The sequence below is a fragment of the Chiloscyllium plagiosum genome, unplaced genomic scaffold, assembly GCF_037043375.1.
Source record: "Chiloscyllium plagiosum isolate Xiang-an unplaced genomic scaffold, Cpla_swu_hap1 HiC_scaffold_15, whole genome shotgun sequence".
Lineage (NCBI taxonomy): Eukaryota > Metazoa > Chordata > Chondrichthyes > Orectolobiformes > Hemiscylliidae > Chiloscyllium > Chiloscyllium plagiosum.
Window position 1 is genome coordinate 46,976,064 of NW_028270153.1, and position 17,481 is coordinate 46,993,544.

The following is a 17,481-nucleotide window of genomic DNA, read 5'->3' on the forward strand; positions in this document are numbered from 1 at the left end:
GCTAATTCTAATTCATTGTTTCTGGAGTCAGAAATTTGCCTCCATAACTATTCTTCTGTTTCCCTCTCACTAACTTGAGTGGTGTGTAGTACACTTCTAGCAGCACAGCTGCTACTTTTTTCTTCTGTCATTTAGAATCACTTGGCAATTTTCTGTTTCCTGTTCCTTGCTCTGAAGTTGTTCTACCTGAATCTGCCTTTAGGTTCTCATGCCCCTGCCAATCTTGTTTAAACCTTCCCTGAATGCATGAGCACTGTTGCTGGAATTTCCCTAGAGTTTTTGTGTTGCTGATGCACAGGCCACATCTTGTTCAGTCATAGGAGTGTGGTAACAACAACTGCTCTATGCATAGGGACTGTTGTTGATACGCAGAAGTCTTTGTTGTCAAACATTGACTGTTGTAGTTTATTCAAGGCTGAGCTGGTGCAGCTGATTTCTTTTAATCGCTTCTCCAAATCTTTAGTTGTTCGGTGCTTTCCATAACTGGTTCAAATTGCAAAATTGCAAAATTGTGCGGTAAGTAGAATTGATATTGCCATTACCATTCTCTGTAAGGACATCCCTCTGCCCAACTTTCTGGGGAGTGGTAGCTGAAGGAACAAGCAGAAGATAGACAACCTGCATTAAAGAAAAGGCTGGTAATGGCCTTTTTTTCTCATGTTCATAACTTAAGGGGGCACATTTCCAACATTGATGATGATTCATCCATGAATTCTCCCACAGGGTACTGGATATAACTTGGAGACTCTTAGTTAAAATTGTGATGAGGGGTACTCAAATGTTCTTTCTGGCAATTCTCATGTGAAGAGCTATTGTAGCCATCCTGAATAGGACTGCGAATGCATGACCAATATCCTCAATAAGTGGAAGGTTCATGAAACTTTTCCATAGAGCCTCTCAATGGATACAGAATGTCAGTTTCATCAGCATTAATGCCGTGATCCCAGACTCCAGTGAAGGGCTTAAGTGAATGTGCTATTCTGACCTCAATGAGTTTGACAAAAAAATCCATAATTCTGGGATTATATGTTTCCCAGAACAAAAACAAAAAAAATTCATTGCCATGCAGGTCAACTGAAAGTTACAAGTCAAGGAGGCAGCATTCTACCAGCTCAAGGTCAAAGACCAAAGACAAATCTAGAAGATGAAAGGGTGTGATGGGAAGAGAAAGACCAAGAGATCCAACAGTACTGATCATCATGGCAGGCAATGCTTTTTTTGAGACCACTAGGAGCATGTGTAAAACAAGATTAAATAGACAAAATCTCCTTTGTTCATAGGATAGTATTTCTGTTAGCAATGGAAAGAACATCTTTAACAATGCTTCAACTTTGAATCTATGGTGTTAGCTGGTGCATTCCATGCTGCATTGGAGTACTGCTTTGATCAATCAGAGTATAATTGAAATTTGGTGAAACAGAGGAGGTTGCAAGTGGTAGGTTTTAAGAAATAATTTAATTTGAGGGCTAATTTCAATACAAAATCTAGTCTGTTCTTTAATTCAGCAATTAATGAAAAGTTGTTCCATTGACTAGGTGCAATTTATTTGCAGTTTTATAACAGGAATTTACAGGTTCTATCTGAAGTTAGTTAATTAGACAATTTGTTTAAACCAGTTCCAGAGGCTTTTGAATTAGGGATCATAAAAGGAGGGCTTCTTCAGTCCTGCCTTGTTACACTGGAATACAACATTGTTGCATTAGAGTGTAACGAGAATTTGGAAAAACAGGTTGAAGTCAATCAATTCCTACTTTTCCCTCTTTTCTCTCATTGGTGAGTACTTCTGCTTGTTCATATCCTAGTAAGACCTTAGGAAATTTAGAGCATAAGAGGAACCACTGGGGGAATGACTGAGGAGAAAATAGAAACTGAGGCTCAAGAGCTGCACATTTACCTGGAGCCCATAGAGAGTGAGAGGAGCCAACAGAGGGAGGTAACTTGGGGATCAGAAACTGGGGGGGGGTGAGGAGAGCATGTGATATCACATCACAACTTAAAGGCCTGTTTTAAATTCATTTTTAGATTAAAGGTAAATTAGAACAATGTTTTATACATTAAAGACCAGAAGGAAATTTAGAAATACAACTTAAAAACTAAATACTTTAGAGATGCAGGGCCAAGCAAAATGTTGCACCTACCTAATGTAGGAACTGTTCGATCCATTTGTGGTTTAGACTGACTACATCTGGAACAAACGATGGTTGCTCAATGGACTGCAGCTCAGATAAACTGTAGTCTGAGCTTCTGACACTATGACACATCAGTGAGGGGGAGAATTATCTGGATGCTGTGTTTCAGGAGGCAGTCACAACTTGTAGATTTAATACGTCAAGTGGTCAGAGACAGGAGGGTGTGACTACAAGTGAGGCAGGTAGAGAGATCCTAAATTTAGCCTTGGAGGAGTCTCGGCTATGTCCACCAGTTCTGAGGTACATGTTCCCTATGTGCATGAGGAAAAGGATAGTGGGAAAATAGGGAAACCAACCACTGCACTATGGTACAGGGTGTCATTCAAGCAGGGTTGGTTTGCAAAAAGAAAAATGGTAGTACTGGCGGATTTTATACTTAGGGACACAACTGGCATCAATTGTGTGCAGGATCAGGAGGTGAGGTGTTGGTCTAGTGGTACTATTGCTGGACTATTAATCTAGAAACTTGGTTACTGTTCTGGGGACCCAGATTCCAACTTCTGCCACAGCAGATTATGAAATTTGGATTCAATAAAAGACAAGTAGAATTAAGAATCTGGTTGTCAATTGTCAGGAATAACGTCTGGATCATAATGTCCTTCAGGGAAGGCAATCTGCCATCCTCACCTGCTCTAATCTACATGTGACCTCAGACCTACAAGCAGTGTGGTTGACCTTCAACTGCCCTCAGAAATGGCCAAGTATGCCGGTCATTGTATCAATTGCTATGAGGTCTCAGCAAAGAAACTGAACAGATCACCTGGCATTCACCTAGACACGAGAAAAGACAATGGCAAAAACAGTCCTGTTGAAACTGCAAAGTCCTCCTTAAGAATATCTGGTGGCAAGTGACAAAATTGGGAGCGCTGCCTCGCACAGTAGTCAAGCAACAGCCTGAAATTGTCTGTAAGGTATGATTCTAGGAAGATGACTAATGTTCTAGCAACTTAAGACTGGGCATCCATGAGGTGCTGTGGTCCATCAACAACAACAGAATTGTGCACCTGCATATTCTGCAGCCTCCTGACCTAGCATATCCCCAACTCAATCATTACCATCAAGCCAGAGGATCCACCCTGGTGCAATAGAGAGTGTAGGAGAGCATGCCAGGAGCAGCACCAGGCATACCTAAAAATAAGGTGTCAATCTAGTGAAGCTACCAAACAGGACTGCTTGCATTGTCAAATAGTGTATGCAGCAAGTGATAGACAGAGCTAAGCAATCCCATAACCAACAGATCAGATCTAAGCTTTGCAGTCCTGCCAAGACCAGCCGTGAACGGTGGTGCAGAACTAAACCACTTAGTGGAGAAGTGGACTCCACAAATATTACCATCCTCAATGATGGAAGAGCCCAATACATCAGTGCAAAAGGTAAGGCTGAAGCGTTTGCAACAATCTTTAGCCAGAACTGCCAAGTGGATGATCCATTTCAGTGTCTTACAGTGGTCCCCAGCATTACAGATACCAGTTTTCATCTACTTCATTTGATTAGATTAGATTCTCTACAGTGTGGAAACAGGTCCTTCAGCCCAACATGTCCACACCACCCCTCCGAAGAGTAACCCACCCAGACCCATTCCCCTACCCTATATTTACCCCGACTAATGCACCTAACACTGTGGGCAATTTAGTATGTCCAATTCACCTGACCTGCACATCTTTGGATTGTGGTAGAAAACCGGAGCACCCGGAGGAAACCCACGCAGACATGGGGAGAATGTGCAAACTCCACACGGACAGGCGGGAATTGAACCCAGGTCTCTGGTGCTGTGAGACAGCAGTGCTAACAACTGAGCCGCCAAGCCGCCCCCATCAAGAAATGGTTGGAGGCACTGGATATTACAAAGCTATGGGATCTGACAACATTCGGGCAATATTTCTGAAGACAAGCTAGTATTAATGGGGCATGTTAACTTTAACATGGATTAGGAGAGGCAGGCAGACAGGCACTTGTCAGAAAACTAGCAAAGTTTTGAGTGTGTCCAGGATATTTTCCTATCACAGTATGTCCTGGATACAAGGGTCAAGCAATATTGTAATTAGTAATGAGCCAGATTTAACTAATAACCTAATTATTCATGAATATGTGTCAAATAGTGACCATAATGTTCAACATAGCGCTTGAAAGCAAAAACATGAATCAGCTACTAAGGTTTTAGAAATAGATAAGGCTGACTTTAACGAGGTGAGACAGAGACTGTCCACAGTAAACTGGGAAAATCAATACAAAACCAGTCTATTTCACTTGAGAGGGAAAAGTTGCACTTAATACAAGAAATAACATCTATGGACAATTAAAGAGAGAAGGGACAGCATAACACTAAAAGATAGGGCTTACAAAAAATGCAAGAAACAGCACACACATCCTGCGGAATGGGAAAGATACAAAGATCAGTAAAGGGCTGAAAATCAGCTTATAAGAGCTACTAAAAGGGATTATGAAAGGAAACTTGCCAGGGCCAGCAAAAATCAATAAGAAATGTTATAGTTATCTAAAGGGAAAATGGGCATCAGGAACAATGATGGCCCACCAAAGACTGAAAATGGGGATATTGTGAAAGACTGAGGAAATGGCAGGCATGTTGAATAATTATTTTACCTCAGTATTTACAGTAGCAAGGAGGATAGCTTGTCAGAAGTTCTAAGAAGATTCATAGTAGATCAGGGACTAAATGAAATTAATGTAAGTAAAATATCAGAAATGAGGAAATTAATAAAATTAAAGTGATAAATTCCCCGGGACCTGACAGTTTCCATTGGAGGGGCTTATAGGAAGTAAAGGAGTACATTGTAGATTTCTTAACTATGATCTTGCAGAGTTCCCTAGATAAAGGAGCTCTCCTTCTGGATTGGAAAATTGCACATCACTCCTCTTTTTTCAAATAAGGGTGACAGAGGAAAACCAGAGAATGACCGGCCAATTAGCCTAACATTTGTGCTGGTGAAATTATTGAAGTCGATAATCAAGGATAGAGTAGCCGAACACCTCAAAAAATTTCAGTTAATCAGAGAGAGCCATCATGGATTCATAACAATTAGGCCATGCCTGACAGACTTCAATGAATGTTTTGAATAGGTGACTAAAGTAGTGGACTGGGGAATGTCTATGGATGTTGTTTATATGGACTTCCAGAAGGCATTTGATAAAGACCCACATAGGAGACTGTTAATGAAGGTAGAAGCCCACAGAATTGAGGGAAAATTCCTGATGAGGCTAGGAAATTGATAAGTGGCAGGTGACAAAAAGTAGGGATAATGGGTAGGTATTCAATTTATCAGGATGTGATCAGTGGAGTCCTACAAGGATCTGTATTAGGGCCTTATTTGTTCACATTGTTTATTAATGACTTGGAAAATGGCATAGAATGTCATATATCCACATTTGCTGATGATACAGTTAGGTGGCATTGTAAACAGTGTCAATGATAGTCCATCAATATGTCTTTGGAATTTTATGCTAAGTGAATGGGTAAATCGGATTGGGGGTTGGGGGTGGGTGTCAGGTGCCTGAAGCTTTAAAACAAACATGTGCAGAAAGTATTCAAGAAAGCTCATGAAATACTGATCTAGAAGAATGAAGTATACAGATGTAGAAATTATGTTGCAACTAAACCAAACTCTGGTTAGAAACACTGGGAGTACTGTGTGCAGATCATAGCACCATACCTTAGGAAGGATATATTGAGCTTGGAGGGAATACAACGTAGGTTTACAAGAATGATACCTGGACTTCAGAGATTAAATTATGAGGAGAAATTACACAAATAATACCTGTTTTCCTGGATTTGGAAGGTTAAAGGGTGATCTGATTGAGGTCCAAGATCTTAATAGGAAGAGATAGTGTAGATAAAGATAAACTATTTCCACTGATTGAGGAATCTAGAAATAGGAGGCATAGTCTGAGAATTAGGGTCAGACCATTCAGTTAGATGCTTCTATGCACAAAGGTCATAGATGTTTGGAATGCTCTCTTCCACAAATGGTCCACAGAGCACAATCTGTATGAATAGGCAACAACACCTCCTCCACAATAATTTTCAACACCAAAGCTCCGCAAGGCTACGTACTCAACTCCCTACTATATACGTTATACACTCACGATTGTGTGCTCAAATTCAGCTCTGACTCCATTTACAAATTTGCTGATGACACTACCATAGTGGGTCAGATCTGAAACAACAATGTGACAGAGAACAGGAGATAGACAGGTTAATGGCATAGTGTAAAGACAACAATCTCTCTCTCTGTGTCAGCAAAATGAAGGAGCTGGTCATTGACTTCAGGAAGTGAAATGGAGGACATACCCCTGTCTATAACAATGGTGCTGAGGTGGCAGAGTTTGAGAGCTTTAAGTTCCTTGGAGTAAATATCACCAATAACCTAACCTGGTCCACCTAGGTCGTCACTCCAGTCAAGAATGCACACCAACACCTCAGAAGGTTAAGGAAATCCGATATGTCCACAATGGCTCTTATCAATATTTATAGATACCCACCATAGAAAGCATCCTATCCAGATGCATCACAGCTTGGTTCTGCAACTGCTTTGCCAAAGATTGCAAGAAACTACAGAGAGTTATGAATGCTGCCCAGTCCATCATGAAAACCAGCCTTCCATCCATTGTCTCCATCTACACTTCCCGCTGCCTCGGGGAAAGCAGCCAACACAATCAAAGATGCCTCCTAAACTGGTTATACCCTTTTCCATCAGGCAGAAGATACAAAAGTTCAAAATCACATACCAACAGATTCAAGAACAGCTTCTTCCCAGCTGCTATCAGACATATGAATGGACCTCTCATATATTACAGGTGACCTTTCTCTGTAGCTGAAACACTATATATTTCATTTTTGTTCTATTTCCTTGATATACTGAGGTACAATCCCACCCCCTCCCATTTATCTCTCAGCTCCAATCCACAAGCCTCATTGCTGATGAAGGGCTTATGCCCGAAGCATTGATTCTTCTGTTCCTTGGATGCTGCCTGACCTGCTGTGCCTTTCCAGCACCACATTCTCGACTAAGATATGACTTGTCTGGATATCACGCAAAATAATACTTTTTACTGTATCTCAGTACGTGACAATAATAAATCAAATCAAATCAAATTATGGATGCAGGATGAGGTATTTATTTTAAATTTGAGATAGAATTTTTTTGCTAAGCAAAGTTATGAAAGGACATTAGCTAAAAGCAGATATATGGTTATGGCCATGGACCAACCTGAAAGGTGAAACATGCTTGAGGGGTTGAATGGCCTAGCCCTGTTCCTCAGATATACCCAGTAACCTCCAGAGTCTATGGGTGAACTACCATCAATGGGAGAGCTGGAACAATCAAATGCATGAAAACAACAAATCCTTTGGCCTGATGGTATCCCAACAGAGGTTATCAAAGCTTTGGACTTGTATCATGAATCCATTCGCACATCCTGTAGATTTGGGAGGAAAATTAAAAAATCCCTGAACTTTAGAAATGCAACAGTTGGAACTACCTTCAAGAAGGAAACGACATGCTGTGGAAACTACTGAGGCATTCTCTTTGTATGTGTAGCAGGGAAAGTCCTGATGTATGTTCTCCAGAATGATTACATCCTGAGGAAATCCTCCCAGCAACGTCAAACATTAGACATTCCAGAGAGTCTAACAAGGCATTTGTAGCTGAACAAATAAAAAAAAATGTTATGGTATCACTAAGCACTTTCCAAAGCAGACATTGGCCTGACTAATGCACTTGAATCTAAATCATGACACTGTGTGGGTTAAGCTCCAAGGAATTGTGTCCAAGAAACAAACCTCAATCCTGCAATTACTTTGACACGACTGCATCTATCTTGAATGGGAGATCTGAAAGAGATCCACACTGGGGGTCAAACAATTTGCCTCCATGTTATTAACAATCTGCCTGACAGCTACTATTCACTCAAACATACAAACATCCTAATCAGCAACATACTAATTCAGCATAGCAGTAGGTCATTTGGCAACGGACCTACTGTCATTCAATAAGAACATGACTAATCTGATTGAGGCCTCAAGCTAACTTTCCTGATTACCCCTAATACTCTTTCAGTCTCATCAGTTAAGCATTTATCTACTACTGCCTGAAAAATATTCTATGGCCCTGTCTCTATAGTTTTCCAGGAAAGAATTTTGCAGACACACAATTCTCAAAGTAAAAGATTATTCTTATCTGTTTTAATTAAGAGGCTTTATTTATAAACCTTGAACTACCCACTGCCCCCACTTCTAATCTCTCTTACTCAGGAAAAAATCCTTTCAGAATCTACCATGTCAAGCCCCCTCAGAATTTTAAATTTTTAATAAGAACATTTCTAGTGTCAGGATTAAAATACCACCTGAATGGAAAACCTCAAACTCAATTGTTACTGTCAAAATTAAACTGACCACCGTTGATATACACCATCACAGTATGTGGATGACTGCAGTGTCCTGCTCACTCTGCATTAGATTTGTAAGCATTCTTGATTTGTACAATACACTGTAAAGCAAATCTGGCCTGATCTTGTCAACCCATATCTAATCAGCCAAATATTCTACCTCCAATTTACACTGAAGGAAACATTCTGGGATGCATTGATCACTTCCCATCCCTGGCAGCCATCTCTCTGAATGCTACCAATGAGGAAATGATTAGCCAACAGCTGAGCAACTCACCTCTTCTACAAACAATGTCAGCAATAAAGTTCTCTGCAAGTTAAGAAAAATCCAAAGATTCATAGCAGTAGTTAACACTACACTCCCATGTCAAAATGGCACTTGCACAGTTTTTCAATGATGCACAAGAGCTCTAGAGACATCTCAGCTCCAGGATATCTCCTCAGGATTGTTTGCAAGGTCCATTTATCTTCAGCTGCTTCACAATGACAGATACTGAACGCAGACCTTGGAGAGCAAGTTCATAGCTCCTTGAAAGTGAAGTTGCAGGTAGTTAGGTTAGTGAAGAAGTCATTTGGTGTGCTTGCCTTTATTGGTCAATGCATTGAATATAGGAGTAATGAAGGCAAGAATGCTAAATCTCTGTGCATTGCGGCTGTACAGGACATTAGCTAGGCCACTCTTGGAATACTATGTACAATTCTGGTCTCCCTGCTATGGGAAGGATGTTGTGAAACTTGAAAGGGTTCAGAAAAGATTTACAAGGATGTTGCCAGGGTTGGAGGGTTTGAGCTAAAGGGAGAGGCCTAATAGGTTGGGACAATTTTCCCTGAAGCATCAGAGGCTGAGGGGTGACCTTATTGAGGATTTATAAAATCATGAGGGGCATGGATAGGATAAGTGGACAATGTCTCTTTCCCGCAGTGGGGGAGTACAAAACTAGAAGGCATAGGTTTAAGGTGAGAGGGGAAAGATATAAAAGGGCAACATTTTCAAACAGCTGGTGATGCATGTATGGAATGAACTGCCAGATGAAGTAGTAGGGGCTGGTACAATTACATCATTTAAAAAGCACCTGGATGTGTGTATGAATAGGAAGGGTTTAGAGGAATATGGACCAAATGCTAGCAAATTGGACTAGATTTTTCTAGGATATCTGGTCAGCATGGACGGGGTGGACTGAATGGTCTGTTTCCATGTTGTACATCTCTATGACTGCATTATTAAGTCCGTTCCCAAATTCAGCAAGACTGTGACAATATTCAGGCTTGATCTGACAAGCGGCAAGGCAAAGATTGTCTCCAACGGGAAAGCATCTAACCATGAGCTCTTGATATTCAATGGAATTACCATCACCAAATCCCACATTATCACATCCTGGGGATTATCATTGATGAGAAACTGAACTGGATTAGGCATACAAGTACATAGCTACAAGAACAGTCAGACATTAGGAATTCTGCCATGATTAACTCACCTCCTGACTCCCAAAAACTTGTCTACTATCTACAAGGGATTGACCAGGAATGTGATGGGATATTCTCCACTTGCTTGGATGAGTGCAACTCCAACAATATTGAAGAAGCTTGACACCATCCAGGACAAAACAACCTGCTTGATTGGTGCCATGTCCATTAACATTCACACCATTTCCCAATGACACACAGAAGCAGCAGTGTTCCATTTACAAGATGCACTGCAGAAATTCACCAAACATCCTGAGACTACACCTTCGAAACTCATGACCGCTTCCATCTAGATACATGGGAACACCACCTCTTGTAAGTTCCCTCTAAGTCACTTACCATCCTGACTTGGAATATGTATCGCTGTTCCTCCACTGTTGCTGGGTTAAAATCCTGAAACTCCAATCCAATAGCATTGTGGGTTAACCTACTCTCAATGGATAGCAGGTGGCTGAAAAGGGGCAGCTCATTGCCACCTTCTCAAGGGCAATTAGGAATGAACAGTAAATGTTGGCACAGCCAGCAAGACCAACATCTTTTGAGAGAATTTTTTTTAAAATCCTGATCAACAGTGCTTCCAATGCATCATCTAGATTCATTGGGGTGAAAAAAGAAAGTGCTCGTGGCCTTCTTGAAACTAGCTCCATAAGCATTCAGGCAAGGTTCCTGCAAAATCATATATGTTGGCCTGGCCACTGCATCTGGGTGACTGAGAAGCATCTCTCCTGCCAGCTGCTGTTTTCTCAATTCTCTAATAGCCAATGTTCCAGGAGAAGACAAAGAAAAGGCTTTGATCTAGAGCTATCCTTAAAGCAAGAGAGAGTAAAGAAGAAAACAATGGCATGACCAGATCTAGTCATAGTCATACAGCACGGAAACAGACCCTTTGATCCCAGCTCATCCATGCCAAACATAATCCCAAACTAAACTAGTCTCACCTGCCTGCTCCTGGCCCATATCCCTCCAAACCTTTTCTATGCATGTACTTATCTAGGTGTCTTTTAAACATTGTAACTGTGCCTCCATCCATTACTTCCTCAGGAAGTTCATTCCACATGTGAACCACTCTATATAAAAAAATTGCCCCTCATATAGTTTAAATCTCTCTCCTTTTACCTTAAAAATGTACCCCATCGTCTTGAAATTCCCCATCTTAGGGAAAAGATATCTACCATTAACCCTATCTATACCCCTCATGACTTTATAAACCTCTATAAGATCATCTATCAACCTCTGACACTGCAGTGAAAAACATCCTAACCTTTCTTTATAACTCAAGGTTTCGATACCTGGCAACATTTTGATAGATCTCCTCTGAGCCCTCTCTCGATAAATTATAACCTTCTTATAACTGATCAACCAAAACTGGATACAGTATTCCAGAAAATACCTCACCAATAACCTGTACTTGCCAACTCCTGTGTACTCAAAGGATTGAGCAATGAACGCGAATATGCTAAACATCTTTTTATCCACCTTGTTTATGCATGATGTAAACTTCAAATAAATATGCACCTGAACCTCTAGGTCCCTCTGTTTTACAACACTCCCCAAGGCCCTACCCCTGTTTGTTGTACCACATTGCAATAGCATGCTGTGTGTCGGCATGGGTGGTTGTGCAACACTTGTCATTGATGTGAGATGGTTGGCTTGTGCGATATATCTAATATGAGAGTTGTCATCCAATAACGTACGATGGGTGTGTATGCAATTTGGATATGTTGTAGTTCTTTGCCAGACTTGATTATTGCAGATTATGATGTTATATGACCCATGTTGAACATAGCAGGGTAGCATCTTTTCATAAATCCATGTGTTTACATTAAGGTCTCAAGTGCATATGCTACAGCCTGGTTCAAGTTACTAGGATAGTTGGCTGCATGCATGTTGACCATGCTCTTGTATCATTTTCCTCCCTTTTTCCCAACAGATTATTGTGCATGTAGTGGGATGGTGAGACTATGGAAGGGAGTGCCTATCTGAATCTATCTCCCAATCAGGTGACAGTAAATCATTGCCTAAAGGAATAGCACATAGAAGTAACAGCTTTCTGAAAATCTTAACAAGTCACTTGACATTTAACAATTGTGGATATTACAGAATGGACAGTGCATTGTGAGGAAGAGATAGTATGTTGAACACCTCATTTTCCGCACATTTTCAGACAGCATATTGTACACCACTATTGGACAATTTGTTGAGGAATATCAAGCATGAAAATATGGTGGTCAACATTTCAACAATTGGTGGACTAGTAGTGTCGTTAATCTATTGTACAAAAAAAAATTAAATTAGTGAAATAGTCATTGAATGTAATTGTGTTCATTGACATGGAACCTATGTCAGAATCTTGCACTATGGATCAGATGGAATCCCACGTGAGAAGGCAGATACTCTTGACTATTGAGTTTGATGGAATTAATATGTTTCCCATGACTCAATTAGATGATTAATGTCCTTTTTAATGCTGGCCAATCTCTTGACTTTTTTTCTGTCTTCTTTATATAGATGATTTAGTATGTCTTCATGTAGAAATGCAGAATTTTGAAGGGTTGCTGGACCTGAAATGTTGACTGTTTCCTCTCCATGGATGCTACCAGACCTGTCTCCTGAGTTTTTGCAGCACTTTGGTTTTGTTTCTAATTTCCAGCATCTGCAGTTTTTGTTTTGCTTGCAAATTATGCCTTGCTTGCCTTTGAAGTTTATGTTATTGAAGAATCCTCATTCATCTCTGAAAGGCCAGGATGAATGCACTACTTCAGTAACTTGTTAGATGGGTTCAGACAACCCAATGGTAAGTATTGTCCTGAGCTAATGCAGCTGGTCATAACAAGACATCTATAGAATCTGCTCTGATTGGCTTTGACCAAAATGTAAGAGGCTAATATTAAGACGATCTTCCAATTCGGATTCAATAATATCCACATACATCTGAAGGAATACATTTGTTCTTAGCAGGGATTGAGGTATCAGGGATGGTAAAATGCAGATCAGGTTCCCAATTTAGAATGTTTAAATTCCACCTTCAGATCTACACAAGTGGGCATTGTAGTTCTGGAGATGCACTGTAGAGATTTTGAGGAGATCATTAAGTTTTTCCGGTTGATTTGACAGTACAATGTTTGCTGCACAGGTATGCATAATACGGTTATAGCATAAAACTAGAGCAAGAATTTCTCTTTCATTGTTGGCGTAGTTGTTGCAAACTGTTGTAAGGACCTGAGAATCAAATCTGGTCAGCTTCTCAGCCTGTAGTGGACCCGCTCCTAGGTTTTTTTTGTGATGCATCCAGTGCCGGCATGGTGAGCTTGGAAGGATCACAACATCAAAGTACACACTTACTTGGATGATAGAACATTTTTGAGAGATTGAAAAATATGCTGATTTTACCAGCATACAAATGGTGTGCTTTTGCAAAGACAAGGAGATACTATAATGTTGTAAAGGTAAAAAAATGTTGAAATTGAGTAAAGTAAGTCACCTTTGTTTTACAGTGTTGGCAAGATCAGTACATCTTTTATTTGCTGAAAAAAAAGGTTTGACTCATGTTAAATTAATATTTCTTAGTATAGCAAATGAGACTTGTTATCAGGATTAGATGGAGCATTTGTTTTATACTCATAGTAAATTCTTCCAGAAAGTGCAATGTTAAAAAAGGTCAAGGTGAAACTTTCAGATCAGCATGGCCCAACCCAAACAGAGGTTCTGAGCAAAAACCACCAAACTGCTCTCCCATTTTCCCTCCGCCTGTGTGGTTTTCCCCAGATTGTTTGTCTGTGTGCAAGGGGGAATTTTTAAAGGATTTAAATTAAGTTGTATAGTCTATTCACTATAGTATAACTGTTTGTCACTAATGACCTGCAATAAATACGATTTAAGTACAAGACCAGAATTTTGTGTTTTTTTAAAAAACTTCCATTTTTTGTGATGACTCCATAAATAGCAGGGCTTGATTTCTACCATGTTATTCTAATGAGTCATATGTATGGACTTTTCCCAGTAGCTAAGCAAATCTTACTGTTTTGCATCAGACACCCAAATCTAGGAGGCACAACTCTTGATGTTGTTTAGACATCCTAAGAGAATTTAAAATGTTTATTTTTTTTTAAGATTAGATTACTTACAGTGTGGAAACAGGCCCTTCGGCCCAACAAGTCCACACTGCCCCGCCGAAGCGCAACCCACCCACCCATACCCCTACCTTTACCCCTTACCTAACACTATGGGCAATTTAGCATGGCCAATTCACCTGGCCTGCACATCTTTGGACTGTGGGAGGAAACCGGAGCACCCGGAGGAAACCCACGCAGACAGGGGGGGGAAGGTGCAAACTCCACACAGTCAGTCGCCTGAGGTGGGAATTGAACCCGGGTCTCTGGCGCTGTGAGGCAGCAGTGCTAACCACTGTGTCACCGTCCTAATTTTGACAATATACCTTTGAAGTTTCTTTGCCTGTTATTGATCTAGCACGGTATCCATTTTCCTTTCTGAAGTTAAGCTGGCCACTTGATTGAGGTTTGTCTGTATACCAGCAAGATTGTTTATAACAGCATTGAAGAGTATAAAAACTAAGATATTGAATTTTGTCTTATGCATTTTACAACAGTCAACAAAAAGACATTGGATAAGTACAGGAATAGGAAAGGTTTGGAGGGATATGGGGCAGGAGCAGGGAGATGGGACTAGTTTAGCTTGGGATTATGTTTAGCATGGATGAGTTGGACTGAAGGGTGTGTTTCTGTACTGTATGACTCTGACTGTTAACTATGTATTTTACCTGTAGATTGCTGACTGCTGACTGACATTTAATTACTTGCTGACTGTTCAATCTTGCTAGACATCATTAGCATTATATCTTTCACCTCAAGGTCATGTTAATGATAATTCAATAGTAATTGATCAACTCCATGGATTTTTTATTTTAACAGCGAAATACATAATTTTTAAAGCAGACGTTACAGCAAACCAACTGATTCTATATGTGCGCAGCTTGCAAACCCAAAGCAGAATAATTAGAGATGCAACTTTGCATTAACAAAGCATATAGAGTCCTTAAAACGTGACCTCAAAGACAATGTGTGCATGGAACACTGATAGCAGCTCAAACTGCAACAGAGGAAACTTTGATTGGTAGAGTGCACAACAAATATTAAACGATGAACTCATGAGAGATAGTAAAGAGTAAATATTACATTCAAGAATCATAAAACAGATTTGTACACATGGAAAAAAAAGTCATTATTTCTGGGAAGAAAAATGTTCCACAGGTAAATGTTATGATAACCAGGTAAACTTTAGCACAGAGAAGCAGGACTTACTAGATTCAAAAGATTAGCCCTGCCTGTCCACAGATGTTGCCAGACCTGCTGAATTTCCCCAGCCCTTTCTGTTTGTGTTTCAAATTTCCAGCATCCACAGTACTTTGCTTTTATTTCAGGTCAAGTTAAAACCTGGCTGCAAAGGTTTTACCCACATAAATAGTCAGGCCAATCTGCATGTTTGGTTTAGTGTGAAGTTCCAAGAACTAGTTTATACGTAGAATTGAAGACCACAGAACAACATTTACAGTTTGATGCAAATCCTGTATCACTATCACCTCAAAAAGGTTGCAAAGTAGCATCAGCTAGGCTACGTTCAGTAGGTGACTCACTTCCCATCTATCACTCAATTAAAAACAGAACTGATTGGAACAAAGACAGGTTTGCATTTAGATAGCATTTTAAAAAAAATCACTGGACATCTACAAGTATATTACAGGCAATGAAGGGTATTTGATATGCAGTGATTGTTGTAATGTAGGAAACACGGCTGCTAACTTGAATGATCTGAATCTGTTTTAATATGAAGAGGGATAATTATTAGCTCAAGACAGCAAATAATTCCCTTACAAAACGTGCCGTGGGATCATGGGATCAACCTCATTCTCTTTCTCCCCTCCCCACACACACCAAATCTGAAGGGCAGATCAGGCCTTAGTTTAATGTCTAATCTGAAAGATAGCATCTTTAACAATGCAGTGGTCCTTCAATATCACTTGTAGTGCTATGAGCAAGATGTGGTATTTTCAGTTGCCATGACAGAAAGCTACCTACCTTAGCACAGTATAGGAATATCAGCCATGATTGTGTTTAAACCCTGAAATAGGATTTGAATCTGGTGACTCTATTGCTGCAAACCAGGTGACAGAGATCACAGGTCCCAATGTTGCTCCTGGCTGTGTTGCTCCCGCCCCTCCCACCCAGTGCACAGCAGCCCTTCCCATGACCCAGCCTAAGCCCAGTGGCCCTTCCCATTGATCTAAGCACTGCAGGTCCCTCCAGAACTCTGGCTATTGGACCCTGATGTACCAACATCTCCCAGGCCATACTATCAACTGAACCTTCTTCAGCTGAAACACAATAGCCCGAGTATAAATGGGAAGCAGCTATGCACAAATATTTATCTGATATTAGGACTCTGTCGCAGTCCAAAATAATCAATTTGATTCACCTGTCAACCATGGCTTCATTGATAGCACTTCTCCTCTGATTCACAAGTTTCTGTACACAAATCTCACTCCAGGGACTCAGTGCATTAATCAAAGCTGACATTCCAATGCAGTGCTGTACTATCAGAGCTAACACTTTTCTGCTGAAACATTAAACTAACCGCCCGTCAGCATGCTCCAAAGATTATTTTGAAGATAAACGTTGGAATTATTCCCAGCAGTTTGGCTAATATGTATTCCATAGTTAACAACACAAAAAACAAACAACTGCTTATTATTACATTGCAGAGTCTAGAAATTTGCTGTGTGTGTCTTGGCTGCTCTTCCTCCTAAAACAGTGACTACACTTTTAACATACTCCTACTTGCTATAAACACTGAAATGCATGGTGAAAAGAGCTACACAAATATTTATCAGTTGGATTATCTATTGAAGTCTCACGTGTTTTATGTACAAAGTATAAATATACAACTGTTTAAATTATATTAACTCAAAATTAAATACTGAAAAAATTACTACTTAGAAACTGCAATCCCTAGATTTTGCAGCTGTAATGATGGCAAAGCTGGTGACATTCAGCAGTATTCCTCTGTGAAATGAGGAGCAACTAATGGTATCCTAAGTGTATGATGCTTTTGTAAATCCAGAAATTGTTGTCAGTAAACTTCAGCTTCTCAGGCTGCCTTGTTGAAGGTTTTTTTTTAAAAAAAACTGCTACGAATAGTAGAAATCACTTGATTTGACAGGAATTTTCATTTTTAGTTAGTCTTGGTTTGCAAACCCTTTAAAAATGACTGTAGTGCAATAGGTTTTCCCAACAGGATACAAAGTCATAAATTACTACAGGACAACCCTGACTACTAATTTTACATTAAATGAAATGTTAGGTATATCCATGATGACAAAAACTCTTCCATAAAATTTTAAAGGAATGATCTT